Source organism: Cibotium barometz, chromosome 57 (genome assembly GCF_041138505.1).
Source record: "Cibotium barometz isolate CiBa-2024 chromosome 57, ASM4113850v1, whole genome shotgun sequence".
Lineage (NCBI taxonomy): Eukaryota > Viridiplantae > Streptophyta > Polypodiopsida > Cyatheales > Cibotiaceae > Cibotium > Cibotium barometz.
The window spans coordinates 37,259,637-37,283,626 of NC_141102.1; the positions used below are offsets into that span (position 1 = coordinate 37,259,637).

Consider the following 23,990-nt stretch of genomic DNA (forward strand, 5'->3'; position numbering starts at 1 on the left):
ACTGACATCGAGCTTGAATCTCAACAGCCCCTCTCAAGCTCATGATGTACTGCCGATGAAGATGTAGATGAGCTTGGGATATCAAGACTCTCAACACTCCCCCTCAAGCTCATCCCATGTACTCCCAACATAGTCCAGAAGTACTCAAACTTCTCCCTGCTAAGTGGCTTCGTAAAGATGTCTGCCACTTGCTCATCAGTCTTCACATACTGAAGATCAACTGTACCATCCAGCACCTTCTCTCTGACAAAGTGATAATGGACCTCTATGTGTTTGGTCCTCGCATGAAACACTGGATTCTTTGCCAACTGTATACTGCTCATGTTGTCACAATGAATGACAACTTTGCCACCAATAGGCTCACATAAATCTGCCAAGAGACTCTTTAACCATATAGCCTCACAAGTAGCAATGGTTGCACCTCTATACTCAGCCTCTGTACTGGATAAAGCAACTGTAGGTTGCTTTTTGCTACTCCAACTCACCACGGCACTTCCAAGTGTAAAAGCATATCCACTAGTAGACCTCCTGTCATATGCGCTACCTGCCCAATCAGCATCTGTGTAGCCATGTATGTCCAAGCTTTTACCACTCTCATAAAATAGACCATAATGTGCTGTGGTCTTCACATATCTCATGATGCGTCTCACTGCATCCAAATGTGATTTCCTGGGGCTCTGCATAAACTGGCTGACTAGCCCCACAGCATAACTCAAATCCGGGCGTGTGATAGTCATGTATATGAGACTACCAACCATCTTCATGTACATAGAAGGATCATCCAATTCCTCGCCATAATCAGCCCGCAACTTCACATTTTGCTCCAATGGTGTACTCATAGGCTTACACCCTGTCATGTCATACTTTGCCAACATATCCAATGCATATTGGCGCTGTACTAACCAAGTACCTGCATGATCTTCCACCACTTCAATTCCAAGGAAGTATCTCAACTCACCAAGATCTTTCATGTCAAATTGCCCACTCAAAGCTTTCTTGACACGCATCACATCTGCACCATGATCACCTGTGATAATCAAGTCATCCACATAGATGACGAGTACAACAATCCCATGCTGTGTCTTCTTCACATAGAGTGAAGAATCTCCTGTAGAAGTCTGAAAACCAAGTGAGATAAGATATCTGCTCATCTTATCACTCCAAGCACGTGGTGCTTGCTTTAGACCATACAATGCCTTTTTCAATCTGCATACGTGAGTGGGATATCTAGGGTGTACATACCCTTCTGGCTGTGCCATATAAACCTCTTCTTGTAAGTCACCATTCAGAAATGCATTTTTAACATCCATCTGATGCATTTCCCAGCCATTAGCTGTGCAGCCATAGCAATGACTACTCTCACTGTGCCCATCTTAGCCACTGGACTAAACGTCTCATCATAGTCCAACCCTTGGGTCTGTGCATAACCCTTTGCTACCAATCTGGCTTTATGTCTCTCAATAGAACCATCAAATTTGCACTTCACTTTGTAAACCCATTTACATCCAATAACATTCTTGTCCTTTGGTAATGCAACCAAATCCCATGTATCATTATGGACCAATGCGTCCATCTCAACATCCATTGCTTTCTCCCATACATGCTCTCCAATAGCCTCTGTATAGCATGTAGGTTCCACATGCTTCACCATAGATGTCATGTATGCATAGTGCATAGCAAAATCTCTATATGTCAATCTGTCAACAGGATATCTGACCCTCTGAGATCTCCGCAATGCATGTGGGTCACTCTGTACACCTGTAACTCTAGCATGTGGTGGCACATATCTGTCCTGCCTAGCACCAGCAGGTGTGCGTAACACAGGTATGCCAAGATCCTCATCCAAACTCTCAGAACTAGATGACTCATAACTTGTGATTCCAATTCCTTCGACTTTCTTCTTGCCTTTATCCATAGCCCTACTCCCAGTGCTCACACTCTCATGCCTCAAACATCCTGACCATGGACGTACACTGCTACTCTCAGCTTCTGCCTGCTGCTGGCCCCGACATAGTAGTAGAACTAGAACTTGCTTGTGGTGGCAAGTTCACAGGCACATCAGCCTCAAGTGACTCAATGACTCCCTCATCTTTTGCTTTGTACCAACTAGCAAGCTCATCAAACACCACATCTCGTGAGATGACTACTTGTCTAGTTTGAGGGTTATAACATTTGTATGCCTTTCGATCCTGTGCATATCCAACAAATACACATTTCTCTGCTTTAGGATCCAACTTCCTTCTTCTTTCATCAGGCACATGTACATAAGCTATGCATCCAAAAACTTTAAGATGTCCAATGTCTGGCCTGTAACCTGTAAGCCGCATCTCTGGCGTGCTTCCATGAATGGCTGCTGTAGGTGTTTTGTTCAGTATATACACTGCAGTAGCACATGCTTCTGCCCAATAGTAATCTCGCATGCTCTTTTCATTAAGCATTGCCCTTGCCACTTCACATATGACTCTATTCTTTCTCTCAGCCACACCATTCTGCTGAGGTGTATGCCTGCAAGTCAACTGTCTTCTTATTCCATGCTTCCTCAAGAAATGCTCAAAAGCCTTTGAGGTGTATTCACCACCTCCATCTGTCCTCAAACATTTAATCCAATAGCCATATTGCTTTTCTGCAAAAGCTTTGAAATCCATGAACTTTTCCCAACACTTCACTCTTCTCTCTGAGAAAGTATATCCATGTCATCCTGCTGAAATCATCTATAAATGTAACATAGTATAAACTGCCTTTGATAGATGGATTTTGTGCAGGACCCCATACATCACTATGTACGATCTCAAGTGGCCTGTTACTCATATTTCCTTCTCTAGGAAACCTCAACCTTGCCTGCTTTCCAAACTGACAGGCTTCACACACATGCATATGTCCATCATATTTGAACCTAGGCAATCCATTGACAATGCCTCTTGTTTGCATGTTCTTTAATCTCTGTATATTGACATGTCCAATCCTCTTGTGCCACATATCAATGTCCTGTACCACATTCCTGCTCTTTGAGAACATGGCTGATTTTAGCTCAGGAATTCCAACATCCAGCTTAAACAATCTGCCTTCTTTCTTGCCTTTAGCAATCACTCTACATCCATGTTTGAAATCTTCAACGAAGCATCCATGCTCGTTGAAACGAACCTGTAATCCCTGTTCCACCATTTGACCAACTGAGGCCAAGCTCTTTGTGATTGAAGGCACATACAACACATCTGACATAGACTTTGTCTGACCATTGTGCATGACCAATGGTACACTTCCAACATGTGTAATGACATGCTGGGTATCATCACCTGTTTCCACATAGCCTTTTACATCCATAGGCTTCATATGCTCAAACCATTCACCATGACATGTCATATGGTTTGATGCTCCTGAGTCCATATACCATGTGTCATCATTCTCAGCATTTGTCGTCATAGAACCCACAACATGCTTCATAGCAAACAAATGATTTGCAGTGCCATCATTACTGCTTGATGCATAGTTTCCACCATGTTGTGCATAATTTCCTCCATAATGACCACCACGCTGTGATCTTCCCCCTCTCAAATCATTCTGTTTGCGGAAACAATCTCTCGCCATATGACCATATTTGCCACAATAATGGCATTCAACATCTTGCATAGAATTTTGTGGGCCTTGCCCAACGTCCTCTTCCACGGGGGTTACCTCTGCCTCTTTGAGGGGTATATCCACGACCACCTCGAGCACCATATGAAGGCTGAAAATTCTGTTGTGGAGGCCTGTCCTGCCATCCACGACCATTACCACCACGTCCTCGTGATGCAAATCTCCCCCTGCCTCTAAAACCTCTCTGCGAGTAGAAAGCCTGATTTCTGCCATCATCATGGCTAGTAGATGCATCCAAAAATGAATCACTGAGCTTGATTTCCTCAACCAACAAGAGTGAAACCAACTCATCGAAGTCCGGTAAACCTGTACTCCTCACTGAGATAGATGTATCAAAAGATTTGTATTCCTTGCCAAGACCACGCAAGGTAATATTATCCACCAAATCATCATCAGGCATGGGGGCATTTATTGTGGCCAATGCATCTGCAAACTTCTTGATTTCTTGCACATAATCATGTATGCTCCTTTTATTCCTTTTCACATTATGTATCTGCTGTCGCAACTGAGACTTGCGAGCACTCATATCTATATCAAACATCTTGACCAAAGTATCCCATGCATCTTTGGGATTCTCAGCATCCTGTATGTGTATGACATAGCATCAGAAATACATATAGACAAATAATGCAGCACTTTGAATGCTCTCTCTGACCATTGCTTATGAGCAATAAGCTGCTGCTGTGTAGGTTGCCGAGGTAGCTCAGGCTCTGGCTCAGCACCTGTAATAAGATTCCAAAATCCTTTTCCTTTCAAGAAACTCTTTATCCTGTACTTCCATGCCTGGAAGTTCTTCCTATCCAGCTTCTCACCAACAATCTGAACTGGATTATCCGACATGTTGCTCAATGCATACACCTTCCGCACACTTCAAACCTGTAAATGAGCCTTCCTCAGCTCAACCACACTCCAATGAATGTTCCAGATACTTCAAGATAGCCAACAAACTCCAAATTTGATGTAGAAAATCAACCTGTAATCATCCAAGATGAACTGGCTCACGTAGTCCGAGATACCCTGAATTGACACGCCTTCCAAGGCTCCAAATCACAATGTAATGATGCAATCAAGTATGGGCAACTTGCATTGACACCCAATCAAATTCCTTCAATATTTGTCCAAATTGAGCAACCAGGCATTCATTAGCTTAGCATTAGTGTCCATCAACTCCATGTAAGAGGAATTTGTCCAATTGTAAAAGACCAAAGATTAATTGCTCAATTAAAATGACCCTATTTATCTGCAACCAGTGGACAACCTATTTTAATCAGCTCATTCCCAGCTCAATTAAGCATCATTGACCAAACAAATCACATAGCCCTCTTCTCCAAAGTGTAAAGCATCCAATTTCTAAGTCAAACTTGAAATATATCAGCCAACCAATGAGAATCGGATCTCCTCGTAGGCAAAATGGATAAAATCTGCTCTGTTTCTCTGTATATTCAGCGCCGCCTGCTCTAGTGAGCTTTGGGAAGAGTTGTAATGCTATTTGATGATGTAATCAAGTCCCTAACACTCCTAGGTAAGTGTGTGACCCATCAATGCTTTGATTTTTACCAAATACATGCTCCAATTTCATCAATTTTTGGCTTCCTTTTCTCTGTTTTGTGAGAGCTCAAAAACCAAAGATTTTCACACTTTGAAATGCATTCAAATTGCTCCAAAATTTGTTCAAGGCTTGCACATGGGTTGCCAATACATCCCTCTTTGTCAAATACATATGTCTTTTGCCACAATCACTTGTATTTCCACCATACATCAATGCTTTCAAGCTTTAATGGAAAGCTTCCAAAAAACCAGAATTTTGCTTTGCTTTGATTTGCTCTAAATTGCTTTGTTTTTGCCTGTATCACCTGCAATCCGCTCAAGGATGTTTAGAAGACCTTACCTGGTAGGCCAAGCTTTCAGATCTGATAGTATTTGGTGTGCTCCAAGCTTCACTCACTCACTCATAAACCCTAATAAACAGCACAAGGCTCTGATACCATGTTGAAAGAACGGTAGAGGGGGAGGAGACACACACACAGGAGCAAACCCTAATGTATATTGCAAACCCTAACCATAGAGGGAAGCCATGTCCACTCTCACACAAAGCATAATGCACTAATCCATAATCCACACAACACATAATGAGTTGTGTCCACACTCTACTAATCCTAGCTAATGTCCACACACTATGACCAGCTGGACACGTGGTCATTTATGTCTCACACATGTTCCTACCTAATCTGCCAGCACATAGCATAGCTGGCTCACACTGACATCGAGCTTGAATCTCAACACAAACCCTGCTCAATCATCTGGCCAACTGAAACCAGATTCTTTGTTATGTTTGGAACATGAAATACATCTGCAAGGAAGTTCACTTTGCCATCCTGCATAGACAATGGCACATCTCCAACATGGGCGATTGGATGAGCAGTGTCATCCCCTGTTTCCACAAAACCTAGTCTTTCAAGGTTTTTCATCTCCTTGAACCACTCTCCATGACTTGTCATGTGGTTTGAAGCACCTGAATCAACGTACTATACATCATCCTTATGTGCTACATTTTCAGACATGGCATTAACGACATGTTGCATAACAAACAACCTTTCATTATCTTCATTGTTTCTGGTCGAGGATGCATAGTTGTTTTGTTGCAATTTACCATTTTGCATGTTAGCCTGCTTCTTATAACAATCTACCTGCATATGTCCAAGATTACTACAATAAAAGCATCCACGTGTATCATTATACTGTCTTTGCCAATTTCCATGACCTCTTCGACTCCCCCTTCCTCTGAATTGGCCTCTTCCACCTGCGTATTGTTGTTGTGAATTCTGGGACTGTTGTTGTTGCTGCTACTGGCCATACTTCTGATTACCTATTCGGCCACCTCCTTGGCCGCGTCCACGGCCTCCTCTACCTCATCATCTTCCTAAACTTGTGTAGAAGTCCTGTTGCTCTGAACTGTTTTTGTTTTGTGAAGACTGTTGGTCTTCACCCAAGCTCTTCTCTTCTATAATCAACATAGACACCAAATATGTGAAATTGGGAATGTTTTCTCGAGTCTGAATAGACATCTTGAATGTGTTGTATTATGGTGAGAGACCACGTAGATAGACTTCCACCTCATCATCTTACTAAAACACTAATAGATGCAAGGAATTCCACAATACCCTTGATCTTCAATGCATAGTCATTCACAGACATACTCTTTTTCTCCACAGTATGAAGTTCATTCTTCAACTATATCTTTCGTGCCTTGGTATTCGTTTCATAGAGTTTTACGAAGGTGTCCCATGCCTCCTTGGGGGACTTGGCATCCTGTATGTGCCCAATCATGGTGTCTTTTATACTAATAGAGAGCCAATACATAACTTTTCTGGCTCCTTGGTTCCAATCCTTGAACTCTTTCACATCTGTAGTATTCGGATTGATCTCCGGTATCTCCGCTGCCTCTTCATGCTCACCTTCTATGTAGTCCTAGTAACCCTTTCCCATCAGGAAATTTGTCAACCTGAACCTCCAAGCATGGAAGTTGTTCTTGTCAAGCTTCTCAGCAAAAATCTAGTTTATGCCATCATTTGACATCTTGCCAGACACACAAATTTACCAGAAATAGCACTTTGGTTTGTCCTACACAAACTGCTGTATTTTCTGTAGCGGTATTGTACTACACTCAAATGTCACAACCAGTGGCCTCAATGTGCATACATACACCCAATGGCAGCTGTTTGCCCTCCTTGCAGCACACACAATGTCTGCACAACCAATATGTCTTCCTGCAGTTCTTAAAATAGAGTTCTGCATAGAATTGATGACTTACCCGTAGTGCTCGAAATTGCTTGCTTTCCGAAAACGGAGGTCGTAACGCGCCCGAAACGCGTTTTTGGCCTGAAAAATTTGTGTTCAATAGGATAGTATTGTTTCCCTATAGCTTTACTCCCGCAAAGAAAGCTCCTCAATCAGAGATCGTTTGCCGGTGCCTCCCGTAGAGCTCCCGACAAGGGTGTAGTCACCAACACAAATAGGGAAGAGTAGATGAAGCTCTTACCCTCGTACCGCTTCCTGTGCTTCTCTTGCTTGCAGCTCATCCCTTAGCATGAACCAGGCTTTTATACCATCAAAAGATGTGGGGGAGAAGAGAGCTTGAGCTCTTGCAAGGACACACACACTCACAAAACCTAAAAGAGAACACACAAGGTGAGAGGCTGAAAATCTACTTCTTCTTCTTCACACAACATTCAACACACCATATACAAAGATAAGAGTACACACAATATGAAAAGGTACTCAACCAAATACATACTAGGGTTCTCTATAGTGTGAACCCAACTAAATGAGCTGGCGCTATAACTATGCGAGTCTCTAGAATGGCTCACACAACCTGTCATCCCACTAGCCGCATATCACCCATGATCTCACCAACCATGCCAGTGGTGTAAGTGTGGGGCCTATCCCTCAGGCGGGTCATCAGTGTTTCCACCGCCTCACTAGATGAGCTCGATATCTCAACAGCCTCTGCAAATGAAGGCATGCTGGCCAAGTAGTCAGGAGCTGATGTCTCAAATAAATTCCTGTGTAAAAAATCTTGCTTCTAGCACTCTTCCTCGTTATATCAGCAGCCTTCCTGGTTGCTTCTGCACAGTTGCTAACTCTTACTGTGATGGGTTTGGGCTGGATGGCTAAGGGGCCTATTCAGTGATGGAAGGATCTTGGTGTTACCTCTTTGTTGGTGGCTTTTTGTTGGTGGGGAGTTAGGAGGTCGATGAAGGGGGCAGAGAGGTGACTGTTGCATCTGGGCCGCTAGGCTGGATTGCACGGGGCAACTCCTCCCACCCGACCGTGTAATAAAGTACTCGAGTTAGCAATTTAGCAGCGGCCAACTTCCCTTGGGGGTTAGAGTAGACTGCATGTAGCTCCCTAAAGAGATCATTTGCCCAATTGACCATCTGACCTTGGTGAACTTGAGTCAAGGTGGTCAAGATGCATCTACTAAAGTGGTCAGTCCACTTGGTGGTTGTGAGATCCCTGTCCCCACCGCACAACGAGTTCAGGGGTGCTAGTAGCGGAAGTAGCACTTCTTACGCGGGGCAGGGTCCCACACTCGGGGCCTTGCCCACGGATATCCGAACAAGAGACTAATCCATCGGTTCTTCAAAAACCGAACCCGAAAAAACCGAACCCGAAAAAACGAGTTCAGGGGTGCTAGTAGCACTTCTTACGTGGGGCAGGGTCCCACACTCGGGGCCTTGCCCACGGATATCCGAACAAGAGACTAATCCATCGGTTCTTCAAAAACCGAACCCGAAAAAACTTCCCTTGCCCAGAAAGCACGGGCCATTCCTCCAGGATAAATTTTTCTCTAACATAGTCAAAAGCCTTCACTAATTGAACTGATCTGACCAAACGTGTAAGTCCTCAGGGACAAGATTGCACTTGGATCATAGAGACCAACACTTTTTTCCTCATTGAGAGGCACAGCCGTTGATTCTTTTCCATAGAATAATTTTTGTCTGGGATTTACTTCATCTATCGTACCATAGAAGAATTGAGTCTCAATTTAGGGATCCATCAGTCCAGCCTAACCCCATCCAATCTTGTGGGTTAGCCAACCGCCCAACCACTGAAGTGATGGGATCCAATTTGGAATTTGGTTAGGTTTTGTCTCGGGTATCAGGGAAAAAAGTTTCCAAGCCCCCTAGTCAGATATTCATGCAAACTAAAAACTAGTCACACCACTTACACACCCAATAAGAAATTGCCTTTTTCACAGATTCAGCTATCTTTAAAACAATCATTTCATGAAATCATTGTGTCACTGATCATAATCCTCAAAATCTCTGGTTGAATCCTTATTTCCTATGAGGTCCCTATCCCCACCGCGCAATGAATTCAAGGGTGCTAGCAGTGAAAGTAGCACTTCTTGCGCTGTCGTGCCATGGCACGTCTATGGTGTGAAACCATGCATATGAGGCCATTAAATGCAAATCCAGATGCATGGGATTAAGTGCCATGACTTGAGTCATTATATGATGCCTAAGTACATATGTTCATATTGTAAATGAGGTTCAATAAGACTAGCTGAGACTGAGCCAGGTCTCAAAGCCTCTATACATAAGTGTGGTGTGAATTATGGAGTTTTATGCTTATGGTAGACCTTGTAGTAGGGAACACCCTTCTCAACATGTATGGAAATGTGAGAGCATGTATGATGTAAGGATTGGTTTTGAAAGAATGCCCTTTTGAGATATCGTGTCTTGGAATGCCATGATTTCTGTTCTTACTCGGAATGAGCAAAACAAGGAGGCTCTGGGTTTGTATGATGAGATGCACTGTTGGAGGCTCGGGGTTGGCCTGGGCATTAATAAGGCAATGATGAAGCTAATGGAGGGAAAGGTCTTGGGTGGTGGCTTTCATTTCCACCACCCAGAATTAAGAACAAGGCTGAGAGATGGATACTATGTGATGGATCCTGAGAAGGCAGTCCAGCTAGTGAATGAGAACACCATCTATGTGTGCACGATTCTAGGTTCCACATACAATGGGGAGTTTGAAGATGTGAAGCGTTTGAATGATCTGCTTGAGAAAAAGAACAAGGAAACAGGATGGGACACTCCAATTCATGTGGATGCGGCCAGCGGTGGTTTTGTGGTACCATTTTTGTACCCGGAGATAGAGTGGGATTTTAGGTTACCATGTGTGAGGGTGGTCACAAGTATGGCCTCGTGTACGCAGGGATTGGGTGGGTAATATGGAAGAGCAAGAAAGACCTACCAGAGGAGCTCATCTTCCACGTGAACTACCTTGGGGGGGCAAACCAGCTCACCTTCACTCTCAATTTCTCCAAAGGAGCTAGCCAAATCATTGCACAGTACTATCAGCTCATCCGTCTAGGGTTTGAGGGTTACAAGAGTATAATGGACAATTGCCGTTCCAATGCCAAGATGTTGTGTGACGGGATTCTCAAGACTGGGAGGTTTGATATTTTGTCAAAGGAGGTGGGCGTGCCAGTGGTGGCATTCTCTCTCAAGGACAAGAGCGAACACGATGAGTATGAGATTGCAGACAACCTTCGCAGGTATGGTTGGATTGTGCCTGCCTACACTATGGCTCCGGATGCACAGCATGTGAGTCTACTGAGGGTGGTGATCAGAGAGGACTTCAGCTGCACCTTAGTGCAACGCCTAGTGAACGACATCAACAGAGTGCTAGAGTACTTGGATGCTCGGGCCCCCCAAGCTGATTGAGTCTGTGGTGGCAGCTACCTTAGCAAAGGAACAACCAAGCTCAAGCCAAAAGCTCTCATCCATGGCGGGTACCACAAAGGAGCCACAGCACAGCCACCGAATCGGGCAGCATAACCAGGGGCAGCAGCACAGACGCAAGGTGGCGGCTTGCGTGGCATGCGAAAGAGTTTTTTTTTAAAAGGAAATCTCTGATTAATAAGCTAAAAAAAAGGAGGCACAGTGTATTCGAATCGGGGGAAATTCGAAATTTTAGCTGCAAAAGGCGAAGGAGCCCGATTCTCTTGCGGGAAAGAAAAGGGAAAAAACCAGAAAACGCAGATAGGAAAGGGGATATGCAAAAACGGGGGGGAAGGAGAGAACCAGAGCTTAATCGAACCAGAAACTCAGAAATTGTGAGGAGCGCTACTGTTTAGGGCATCCTGGGGCTCGAATTAAAGAGAAAATAAAGCTCTATCCAATGTCATGTTCTTCAAAATTCTCACAGTATACAAGTGAAATGAAATGAGAACCTTTGTGAATGCTGAAATTGGCGCATACTGAAGCGAAGCAGAATATGGGGAAAAAGAAATTCATGAGTTCACTTCTTTTTTTTACTCTGAGATAAGTATTTTGTTTATTTTGTTACTTACGATTTCAAAAAAATCGTATAGAGTATATATGGTTTTGGAGAACCATGGAATAGAAAAGCACTGGATTTCGGATTGTTAGACGGAGTTTTTTTTTAAAAATCACATGAATATGATGTACATATGCCATGTGTCATCTTTTGCCTTGTGAGTTGTTGGAATCTGAAAGCAGGTTTTCATGAGATCAAGAGACATCTTGAAATGATGGAGTTGGCAATATAAGATTTAAGTGATGTGAATGGTCACATGTATATGGAAATCTTTTGTAAATTGTGTTATGTCTACATGTGATATGTTTGAGGCACTTGGAAAAGACAAGAGATCTATGCTTGGAACTGGTCATGCTCATGATACACAATTTATGTGCAATCATCAAGCTGAATTTGGGGAATGATTGAAGTGAATTCGCACATGTATATGTCATAAAAAATGGAGATGTCTTACGCTCCTTGAAGAGTTATGTGTTTGTGTTTTCTTGGTGGGATTTGAAGCTACTCTCATAGCCAGAAGTCTCGCACTTTCCCAGCGACACCGCCCACGTCACGACAAGTTTTTTGGTGAACCCGACGTGAAATTGCTGGGGTGAGAGTGTGGTGAAATATACAGGGAAGCTATGGCTGAGAATCCTGAGGGACAGGGGGTTCATTTTGACCCCGGGGTTATGCAAATGTTTCAGATGTTTACTATGTATATGCAACAGCAGCAAGCTGCTGAGAGGGGGCAAATTTCCACGACTAAAGCACTGCAGTCAATTGTGAAAAAGGTGGATCAATTTGATGGTAAGGACATCACAAAGTACTTGCGCAATTACACAAAGGAAATGGAGCTAAACAGGGTGACTGAGGAGGATATGGTTCGAAGCTTTGAGCTGGTATGTGTTCCTGAAATAAGAGAGCGCATAAGAGGATTACAGGTAGCACATGGTGGCCGAAATTGGGAGGAGTTCAAGCTTGCTTTGAAGGATGAATATTTCATGGAGGATTCCGAGCGGGTGACCAAACGAACTTTCTTGGAATGGGTCACAAAACCCAAAATGGGAATTTCTGCCACAGAGTTGCTAAGAGAGTTTGAGAAGCACTATGCCCAGCTGTCAAGGATAGAGCGAACAACCTTGGACAGGGAAAAAACAGAGCTTTTCTTACAAGCAGCTGGGAAAGATCTCCAAGAAAAACTAGAATTTCTCCTTGAGGATAAGGATACAGAGCAGGGGCTAAAGAATGATTGGAATGATGTCGAGGATGCGGTCACCATGCTAGCAAAGCGACAGCGAAGGAGGGATAAAATGGTGATGAGCTCGGCAACTCCTATAACTGCTGTTATCCGTGAGAATCTACCAAAACCAGCTGCTGCAATCCCAAAGGTAGAAGGGCCGATGGACGAGCTTATTAAGGGCATGCGAGACCTAAAATTGAAGATGTCCAGGATTGAAGAAAAAGGGCTACCATTAGGGCATGCTTCTATGCAAAGGCCTCAAAGCAAAGAAGGGTTTACATTCAGATGTATATGGTGTGATGACCCAGAACATGCAAAGAAAGACTGTGCTAGCTATCAGGAAGCCCTCAGAAATCAACTTGTGTTTTTCAAAGATGGGAAAATCCACCTTACAGAGACTGGTCTTCCATTAAGCACAAACTTTGGGAAAGGAGGGATGAAAAAGCTGGTTGAGGATATGGCTGCTAGCCATGCCATCTCTATGGTTGAGGTAGCAACCTATGGGTTAAAGGCTGGTCAATCAACGCAGGAATCTGAGAATGGTGAAGATTATGAGAATGAAGATTTTTGGCCATCAACAATGGAGCTAATTGCATCAAAGAAGGTGTCTAAACAGGCTTTGCATGAGGCAGGTGACTGTATATGTCTTGAGGCTGGGAAGAGCCTGTGGATTCTTTATCTGTTCATGCCTACATTGCAAAATGCCAGAATAATGAGGCACAGGTAGAGGAAAAGCGTAAGAGGGAAAATGAGGAAGGTGGGCCATCAAAAAGGGTCACCCGTGGTAGTGAAAAGAAGGATCGTGGGCCATCACATATGCCTCCACTGCATAGCAAACCTCCACAGGAAGTATCAATGGAAGAAGTGCCAGCAAAAATGAAGCATGAGAAGGAGAAGGGTAAAGGGAAAAGTCCACTCTACAAGCTTCAATCTGATATTGAAGCCGCAACAGATCTCAAAAAGGTGCTTGAAGAGAGGATTCTAAACAGTAGGGTGGAATTTACACTAGGGGAAGTCTTGGGAATTGCAAAGAAAGAATTCCATGATGAGATAATTGATATTATACGGAGGAAAAGGCAGTCCATAATTGAATCTATTCCATCACAAGGGGAGACAAGCACTTCCAAGACTCATGGAGTACAGATACAGCAAAAGGAAGAGAGAGAGAATGTAGTGGAATGTAATCACTCTGCTGAAGGGGCACGACAAGTGCGCTTTGTGGAAGAGGATGATGAAAAAGAAGTTCTTACAAAGAGTCATTACTCCAGGAGCCATTGGGCAAGGGCCACCACTGAAACCCTTGTCAAGATAGGTGACTTGGAAGAGCCGTATGTCGCTCTAATCGATCATGGGCCTGAAATAAATCTTATGGCTAAAAATCTCTACAACAAATGTAAGTGGCCAATGGATGTAGATCATGGGTGGATGATTAAAGCAGCTAATAACTCATCTGGAGAGCTCTATGCAGCCTGTCCAAATGTAAGGGTAACTATAGGGGATGTGAAAGATGATCAGAACTTCTTTGTTCAGGAGATGTCATCGTATCCCCTCATCCTTGGGCAGCCCTACATTACAGCTGTGAGGATGGAAACAAAGGTTTTGGATGATGGCTCGGCATATGCAAGAATAAGGAGTAAAGATGGCAAGAAAGCTGTTCAGTTTTTGATAGTTTGCATTAACCATGAAAGGAACCGTGAGTCTCTTCAAGCACAGTCACTCCCAAAGATAAACAGAGAATTCATGAATTACAGGGAGATGAGGGATTTTGGCCAGGTGCCATTGTAAAGCGGGATTCCAATGGTACAAGGGAAAATGAGTTCTCGCAGGACTCAATCAATGTAAATAACTTTTCAGCAAATTTTCAGGGATTTTCTAGCTATGGGTCACTGGTCTTTGTAAAAAGCAAGGATTTGAAGCATGGCATGCGTCGACATGTACAAAATGAACAAAAAAGTTTTGAGCAGTGTGGTCTTTTGGAGAAGAATGAGTTTATTTCAGGGGTGCTTGATGAGGTGTCATTTGTGGATATTATGGGTGTGCTTTTTGCTATGGAAAGAGCATGCTTACAGGGTGGAAATGAGATGATAGAGGTGTCATCTGTGGGGATGTATGATATAATCCGGGAATTTGAGGGGATGGAATGTAAAAACATGAATTGTGAGATGGATGCTCATGTTGATACAAAGTATAAAACGGTTGCAAAGAAGGTGAAACCAGTTGCCTTGCCCTTGCCACCAGGAAGCAACGAGAAAATAGATGAAGCCTCTATGCAACCGAATCTCAGAAATCCGAAGAAAATTGGGCATAAGTTTACACAGGAAACCCTAAAAGAGCTGAAGATTGGTGAAAAGGATTTTCTGTTGCCAGTTGAAAGGGAATGCTTTGAGGAGATGCTTGTTAAACATGGGAAAGCCTTTGCTTTTCAGCCGCATGAGATAGGCTGTGTTGATCCAAGTGTAACAGCGCCAATGGTGATCTTCACTGTTCCACATGTGCCCTAGAACCTGCGGTCGATTCCAGTACCAAAGGCTCTCTTGCCCAAGCTGATGGAATTACTAAAAGAAAAGATCAGGATGGGAATTTTGGAGCCATCATGCGCTCCATACTCCAAGAGATGGTTTACCGTGCCAAAGAAAAATGGAACATTGCGCTTCATTCAAGACATGCAACCTGTAAACAAGGTCACAATCAGGAATGTGGGAGCAGGTCCGATTGTGGACGAGTTTGCAGAAGCATTTGCAGGGAAAGCTATATACTCTATGGGTGATCTGTATTCGGGATATGATCAGTTTCAGCTGGATATACAAAGCAGGGACTTGACCACAATGAAAACCCCTTTGGGATTGGTAAGGATGTGTACCTTACCACAGGGAGCCACCAACTCAGTGGCGCATATGATGAATGGAATGAATAAAGTCTTGCGAGACTTCATACCACAAATAACTATGCCTTTTCTGGATGATGTGCCAATAAAAGGCTGTGATGAGAAAGATAAAGAAGGGGATTTGGATTCGAGGGGGTGCCGCAAGTTTGTGGGAAATCATATAAAAGATTGTGATATGATTCTATCCAGGCTTGAAGAGGTGAATCTTACTTTGTCTGGATCGAAATCAGTGTTTGGGGTTGGTGAAGTGCTAATCGTGGGGCATCTTTGTAGTACTAATGGACGCCGACCTTGTCCAACCAAGATAGATGCAATACAAAGAATGAAAGAGATATGCATTAATGTTACACAGCTGGGGAGATTTCTTGGTGCATGTGTCTTTTATGTTATATGGATCCCACATTATGCACATGTAGCAGATCCTCTTTATCAACTTTTGAGGAAAAATCAAAAATTTTTGTGGAGTGCAGCACATACTAAAGCTATGCGAAAGCTGAAATATCTGCTCCAATCATCACCTACCCTAAGGAAGGCAGATTATGAGTGTGGCAGGCCTGTGATTGTTACAGTTGATACTAGTCCTACTGGGATAGGATGGGCAGTAGGGCAAGATGATGAGGATGATCACAGGTATGTAATCAGATTTGGAGCAAAGGTATTAAGCATTCGTCAGCAAAAATATCCGCAGATCAAGAGGGAGTTATGGGGAATAGTCACTGCTCTAAAATGTGAAAAAGAATATCTTATTGGGGCATCTGTACTTGTGGAAACTGATTGCTTTGCCACTCATTGGGATGATTGCAAGCTGCACCACTCCAGATATCGCTATGCTTAGGTGGATTGTCTATATCAAGTCACTAAATCCTGAGTTTGAGCATATTGCAGGAAAAGATAACCCAGTTGCAGATATGCCTTCAAGAGCCAGGTATGAAGATGAAGAAGGGATGATTAGTGACATTGATGATGTAGGTACAAAGTTCTATACTACTGCATATGCAAAAAGGCACCATACTTGCTTATCAAATGCACTTGAGTCTTTTACTGAGGAAATGTATGAAGGAGATTGGTTGCTTATTGGTCAATACTTGAGTACTTTGATAAGACAGGAAAATTGGTCTGACTCAGAATTTAAGAGGATCCGCAGAAAAGCATATGGGTATTTTCTAAAGGATGGGTACCTGTGGAAGCATCCTAAGCAGAGGAATGCTATGCCACAGAGAGTCATATGTGATAAAGAGACTCAAGGGAAGCTCATGAAAGAATTCCATGAGAGTCTCTGGGCTGGACATCGAAGTGTGTGGGCCACCTTTACCAAAATAAAGGAAAGATATTGGTAGAAAGGAATGTACAAGGATATTTCCCAATATGTGGAAACATGCATGGTATGTCAAATGTACTCAAATGTGCGACATCGTGATGGCTTGCAACCAACCTACCCACCTGCCATGCACTACAAATGGGTAGTGGATCTAGTTTACAATGCCTTTGGGAATTTGGCAGATGCGGTACATAGCACTTGCAAGAGAAGATTTGACAAATCAGGTAGAAGGGCATGCTCTTAGAACAAAGAGTACGGAAACAGTATGCAAATTTCTCTTGGAAGATGTGATTTGCCGGTATCGTTGTGTTGGGAAAAGAACAGCTGATAGGGGTGAGATAGATGTTGAAGAAGCAAGGAAATTCTTCTCTAGAATTGGCATCAAACTGTCCCTAACATGTGCTTACAACCCTGAGGGCAATGGTAAAAGTGAGCGAGGACATCCTCCAATCATTAAAGCTTTGGCTAAGGCATGCAGAGAAAGAATGCGAGAGTGGCCAAGGCTGCTACCATATGCTTTGTGGGCTGACCGTACAACTATTTTTGCCATAGCTCCGCTACTATGACTGATAAATCTCAATTTATTTTGAAGGATAAAACTTATCATTAAGAAAATGATTAGAATGATCCTAATTGGATCATTAATCCATAATGGATTGAATCATCAATATACATAAACTAAAAGCATAGAAAAAAGCCATTAATTTGGCCTCAAGCACATAGATTAATCTTGGATTAAGGAAAAGCTTTATGAAAAGCTTCATTTGGATTGAGAATGGGTCATGAGTATGACCATTTCTTGAGTGAGAGAGAGAATTTACATAAAAACCATTTGAATTAAGCATAAATAGAAATTTATGTAATTCTTAACTATCATTAATCAATTGACTTCAATAGCATTCATCTAAATATGTAACTCTTCACTACCATTCATTAATTAACTTCAATAGCATTAAAAAACCATTTCAATTAAGCTTCTCAAGCTTGAGAGGGGTTGAGAAGAGAGAAGCATTGAGAAATTATAGAAAAGATCAAAATTCACCATTTACCTTACAATTTGCTTGATTCTTTGTTCACGGTAGAGGCCCCCAACCAATCAATTGGTTAAGTATGTTGATGGAGCCACCAATGGGGATTGAAGAAAAAGGGAAGCTCCAATTTCTTCAATTTGGAGAGAATTTTAGAGAATAGTAGAAATTAGCATTATTTCAGCATAACTCTAGTGTAGTAAATTCTTCTATTTTTTTCAAAGGACTCATGTTCTATTTATAGGAGAGGGAAGCTCTAACCAAAGCTAACTGAATTCTAGAATTTTCCAAATTCAGTTTGGTTGAATTTGGACTAGATTTGGACCTAGTTTGGTTACTTTTTGATTCGGTTTGGTTCCATTTTGATTTGGTTTGGTTCAAGAGAGAGGAGAGATAAAAATATCACATTATTTTTGAGTTTAAAACTCATTCAAGCATGTGAAATATGCACCTCCTTTAAAGAACTCCCCTTCCTTACATATGTGTCAAAATGGAATCATTATACCCAAAATATCTCATATTTTTAATATTGCTCATAGTTTTTTACTAATAAACCTTGTACATTTTTAACTCTTCATCTTATGTGAGCATTTACTCATTTTTGGGTATCTTCTTTTACAAAATTGGATTTATCTCCTCCCTACACATGGATTGATGCTATTGGCCCATAGGAACCTTAATTGGACCATAATCCAAAATTTTTGAAAATCTAGACCCTTAGGCTAAGGTCCTTTATACCCATTTCCAATTAATTCCAATTGCACATTGGAAAGTTCTTTTTGAATTTCTGTTTCAGGGGAACTTATTTTAATAAGATGAGGTAATTTTTTATCCAAAAATATTAAAAATTTGAATATTCTCTCTCTAGAATATTTTCTCTCTCTAGGTTAAAACAGTTAGAAACAAGTCTTTTATATTTCTGAAGAGGGAATAATTACAAGGGAAGATGCTGGGACATTTTGAGAGGCTGGGGAGGAATCTTACATTTTTGAACTGGATTTTTAGAGGGCGTTTTCTCTTTTTTTTGTTTGCCTTTCACACAATAAGCAATGGAAGCTTGCAACTCTTTAAGAGTTATTTCTTGACTTGCACAATCTAACTTCCACCCTTGAGAGAACCTCTAATTTTGCGAGATGAGGACATCTCGTGTTTTTTAAGTGGGGTAGGATATAAGATTCCTCCCTCTGGACTTTTGAGGTGTTCAGGTGTAAAAACCTCCCCATTTGATCTTATAATTATTCCCCTTTCTGAAATAAAAGAAAGATCCTGTTTTACCCTGTTTTGGCCTAGAGAGAGAAAATGTCTAGAGAGAGGTAATTCAAAATTGAGATATTTTTAGAGATTAAATTCCTCCTAGTGTCTAAAAGGGTTTCCTTTGAAACAGATATTCAAAGAGAAATTTCCAATGTGCAATTAGAATAAATTAAAATCAGGTAAAAAGGACCTTAGCCTAAGGGTCCATATTTTCTGAAATTTTTGAATTATTGTTCTTATGGACCAATTAGATTAATCCAAATGTAGGGAGGAGATAAATTGAAGAAAAAAAGGAAATCCCCCCAAAAATGAGTAAATACTCACATAAGATGAAGAGTTGACTAAGGACAAGGTTATTAGTTAAAAAAGAAGAGATATTCAGAAGAAATGATGCATTTTTGACACCTTAGTGTGGAGAGTTCCCCTCATGAAGGAGGTGCCTATTTCACATGTGTGGTTGAGTTTTAAACTCACAAATAATGAGATATTTTTATCTCTCCTACTTCAACTAGATCCAAAAAGTAAGCTAAACCGACCTAAAAATGGTCAAAAGTTGACCAAACTGATCTGGAAAATTCTAGAATCAGTTTGCTTGGTCAGAGGCTCACTTTTTCCTATAAATGAAGCCTTCCCCTTTGTAAATGGTTAATAGTGTTTTATGCATTGGTACTCTACTCCTCCAGAGCCAAAAACAGTGAATTCATTGATAATTCATTTGTTTTTGACCATTTCCTCTTCAAAAGAATTGGTGGCCACTCTTGTTGCAAACAAGAGTAGATCCCTCAAACCATCAAGCCAAAGAAAAGCTCACAAAACTCCTAGTAAGTTATAAATTCTACTTTTTCTTATTCTAATTTATGGTTTTCTGATTTTTGCTTTCTTTAAAATGAAAATGGATGTTATGCCTTGCTGGAAAGGCTTTCCCCCTTCTCTTCATTATTAAATTCAGTCTTTCTTTATCCTAGTTGTGTAATCAAATTTTTCATATTGTTTACTCTTAATAAAGTGGAAATTGATTAGATTAGAATGATTTAAATCATCTTGGATAATTTCTAGTAAATTTTAGAGTGAAAAATTTTGAAAAATGGTCAGCCATACAAAGGAGGTTATGGCAAAATTTTCTTAAATTTAGTGAAATGAGTTATCTTTTTATTATTCAAAAAGAGTAATCCCCACCACTTGTGTATTCTAAAAGAGTTATTTATATTCTATGCATAGAAAAATACATATTAGAAATATTTTTATTATAAAAGTGTTATTTCCATTAGAATTAATCTCTATGAATAGAAAGATGCATATTGGGAATATTTTGATTATAAAAGTGTTACTTTCATCAAAATTGATTTTTATGCATAAATAGATGCATAAAAGAATTTTTTTATTATAAAAGTGTTACTTTCATTAAAATAATATTTATGCATAAATAGATGTATAAAAGATTTTTTTTTAAAATAAAAGCGTTACTTTCATCAAATTTTGATTTTATGCATAGAAAGATGCATAAAGAAATTTATTTTTATTTCAAAAGAGTTATTCTCATCAATTTTGATTTTATGCATAAAAAGATGCATAGAGAAATTTATTCTTATTTCAAAAGAGTTATTCTCATCAATTTTGACTTTATGCATAGAAAGATGCATAAAGAAATTTAATTCTATTTCAAAAGAGTTATTCTCTTTAAAATTGAATTTATGCATAGAAGGATGCATAAAAGATTTTTTTTATTTCAAAAGTGTTATTCTCCTTAAAATTGAATTTATGCATAAATAGATGCATAAAAGGATTTTTATAAAAGTGTTATTTCCCATTGAAGTTGTTCTTATGCATAAATAGATGCGTAAAGAATCTTTATATCAAAAATAAGAATTCTCTTACAGTCTATAAATAGATGTGATATGAATCAGATAGATGAGAATGAATAGAGGATGGATGTGATGAGAATAGAAGTGATGAGAATGAGAGGTAAATAGATGTGATGAGATGGGATGCAAATCAGATAGATGGGAATAAATGGATGGATGGATCTGATAAGAATAGAAGTGATGAGAACGAGAGGTAAATAGATGTGATGAGATGGGATGCGAATCAAATAGATGGGAATGAATGGATGGATGGATGTGATGAGAATAGATGTGAGGAGAATGAGAGGTAAATAGATGTGATGATATGTGATGCGAATGAGATAGATGGGAATGAATGGATGGATGGATGCGATGAGAATAGGAGTGACGAGAATATGAGGTGAATAGATGTGATGAGATGTAATGCGAATCAGATAGATGGGAAAGAATGGATGGATGGATGTGATGAGAATAGAAGTGATGAGAATGAACGGTAAATAGATGTGATGATATGAGATGCGAATCAGATAAATGTGAATGAATAGATGAGATGTGATGTCATGTGAATCAGGATGTAAATGAATGATGTAAATGAATGATATAGGATGTGAATGAATGAGAATAGAAGTGATGAGAATAGAAGTGATGAGAATGAACGGTAAATAGATGTGATGATATGAGATGCGAATCAGATAAATGTGAATGAATAGATGAGATGTGATGTCATGTGAATCAGGATGTAAATGAATGATGTAAATGAATGATATAGGATGTGAATGAATGATATAGGATGTGAATGAATGATATAGGATGTAAATGAATCAGGATGTAAATGAATGATATAGGATGTGAATGAATGTGATAACATGTGAATCAGGATGTGAATGAGCAATAAGGGACATGAATGAATGTATAACATGTGAATCGAGATATGAATGAACGATAAGGGATGTGAATGAATGTGTTAGCATGTGAATAAATGAGATGTGATGTGAAATGGATGTGATAAGATGCGATGTAAACTGGATAGATGTTAATGTATGTGAAGTGATGAGATGTATGGGTAGATGCAAGTAGATGTGATTTGATGAGGATAAATGAGGAAATAAGTGATGAGTTAAAAAAAGATGTGATTAGATGAGAATGGGAATACTTATGCATTAGGACCTCAATGGAAGGCTTCTTGGGCCCTTTTATTTGGCAGTTTAAGGAGTCAAACCTTTTCTCTTAAGAAGAAACGTTTTCTAATTAGAAGCTTCAAAACGGCTACTTTATTCGAATTTGAATTTTGGGGGGAAAATGGAATTTAAAAACGGCTACTTTATTCAAAACGGCTACTTTATTCGAATTTGAATTTTGGGGGAAAAATGAAATTTAAAATCTAGCGGACAAAACCATATCATGTAACATATCTATGGAAAGCTCTTGATGCGTAGATCACAGATCTGTAATCTCCGCTCAAATCGGAGCTTGTATGTAGAGGTTATGGAGGTCCGAAAATTGTAAAATTGCCTCCCCCCCTTTTTGGGGGAAAAAGTGCACCCTTTGACCACTCTTACACCTCTCTTACAAACCCAACATTTCAGTCCACATGGCAACCCCCCATTTGGCTATTCCTTAATCACCTTGATTAGGCTTGGACAAATTAAAGGGCCCAAGAATACCCCATTCACTTCCTAATGAAATGAATGTGGATTGATGTGGATTGATGTGTGGGTGATGTGGATTGATGTGGATGGATGAGTGGATAATGTGGATTGATGTGGATGATGTATGGATGATGTGGATTGATGTGTGAATAATGTGGATTGACGTGTGGATTAATGTGGATGGATGAGTTGATAATGTGGATTGATGTGGATATGTGGATGGATGTATGGATGATGTGGATATGTGGATATGTGGATGGATGTATGGATGATGTGGATTGATGTGTGGGTAATGTGGATTGGATTGATGTGGATGGATGAGTAGATAATGTGGATTGATGTGGATGATGGATGTGTGGATAATGTGGATTAACGTGAATAGATGTACGGGTGATGTGGATTGATGTGTGGATAATGTGGATTGATGTGGATGGATGAGTGGATAATGTGGATTGATGTGGATGATGTGGATGGATGTATGGATGATGTGGATTGATGTGTGGGTAATGTGGATTGACGTGAATGGATGTATGGATGATGTGGGTTGATGTGTGGATAATGTGGATTGACGTGAATGGATGTATGGATGATGTGGATTGATGTGTGGATAATGTGGATTGATGTGGATAGATGTATAGATGATGTGGATTGACGTGTGGATTGATGTGGATGGATGTGTGGATAATGTGAATTGATGTGGATGGATGTATGGATGATCTGGATTGATGTGGATGATGTGGATGGATGTATGGATGATGTGGATTGATGTGTGGATGATGCAATTGGATGTGATTTGATGTGGGAATGATGTGGATTGATGTGTGGATGATGCGATTGGATGTGATTTGATGTAGGAATGATGTGGATTGATGTGTGGATGATGCGATTGGATGTGATTTGATGTGGGAATGATGTGATGTGATAGGGATCGATGTGGATTGATGTGTGGATGATGCAATTGGATGTGATTTGATGTGGGAATGATGTGATGTGATAGGGATCGATGAAAGAAAAAGATTGTGGGAAGATGAGAAAAGATGGGGACTAATGTGAAAGGATGTGGAGTGATGAGAAAAGATGGAAATATTGTTGGAACTGTATTTGTATGTGAAATCTATTTTTAAATGACTGTTTTATGTTAAGAATGCTGGGGAAGCATTTTGACTGTCTTGTGAATGAGGTCATGGAGACCTATCTATTCAAGTTGCAACTGCTGACAGAGAGTCAACGGAGGATGTCTCGCGTAGCAAGGTAAGCCGAGGTCTTGACCAGCTTCGGTTTGATTTAAATGTGAGCTTCCGGTACAGTGG

General features: G+C 40.7%; 1 pseudogene; it reads left to right on the forward strand.

Annotated features, from left to right (window-relative positions):
* Positions 1-9,993: 9,993 nt before the first annotated feature.
* Positions 9,994-11,046, forward strand: LOC147606716 (glutamate decarboxylase pseudogene; annotated as a pseudogene).
* Positions 11,047-23,990: the final 12,944 nt, after the last annotated feature.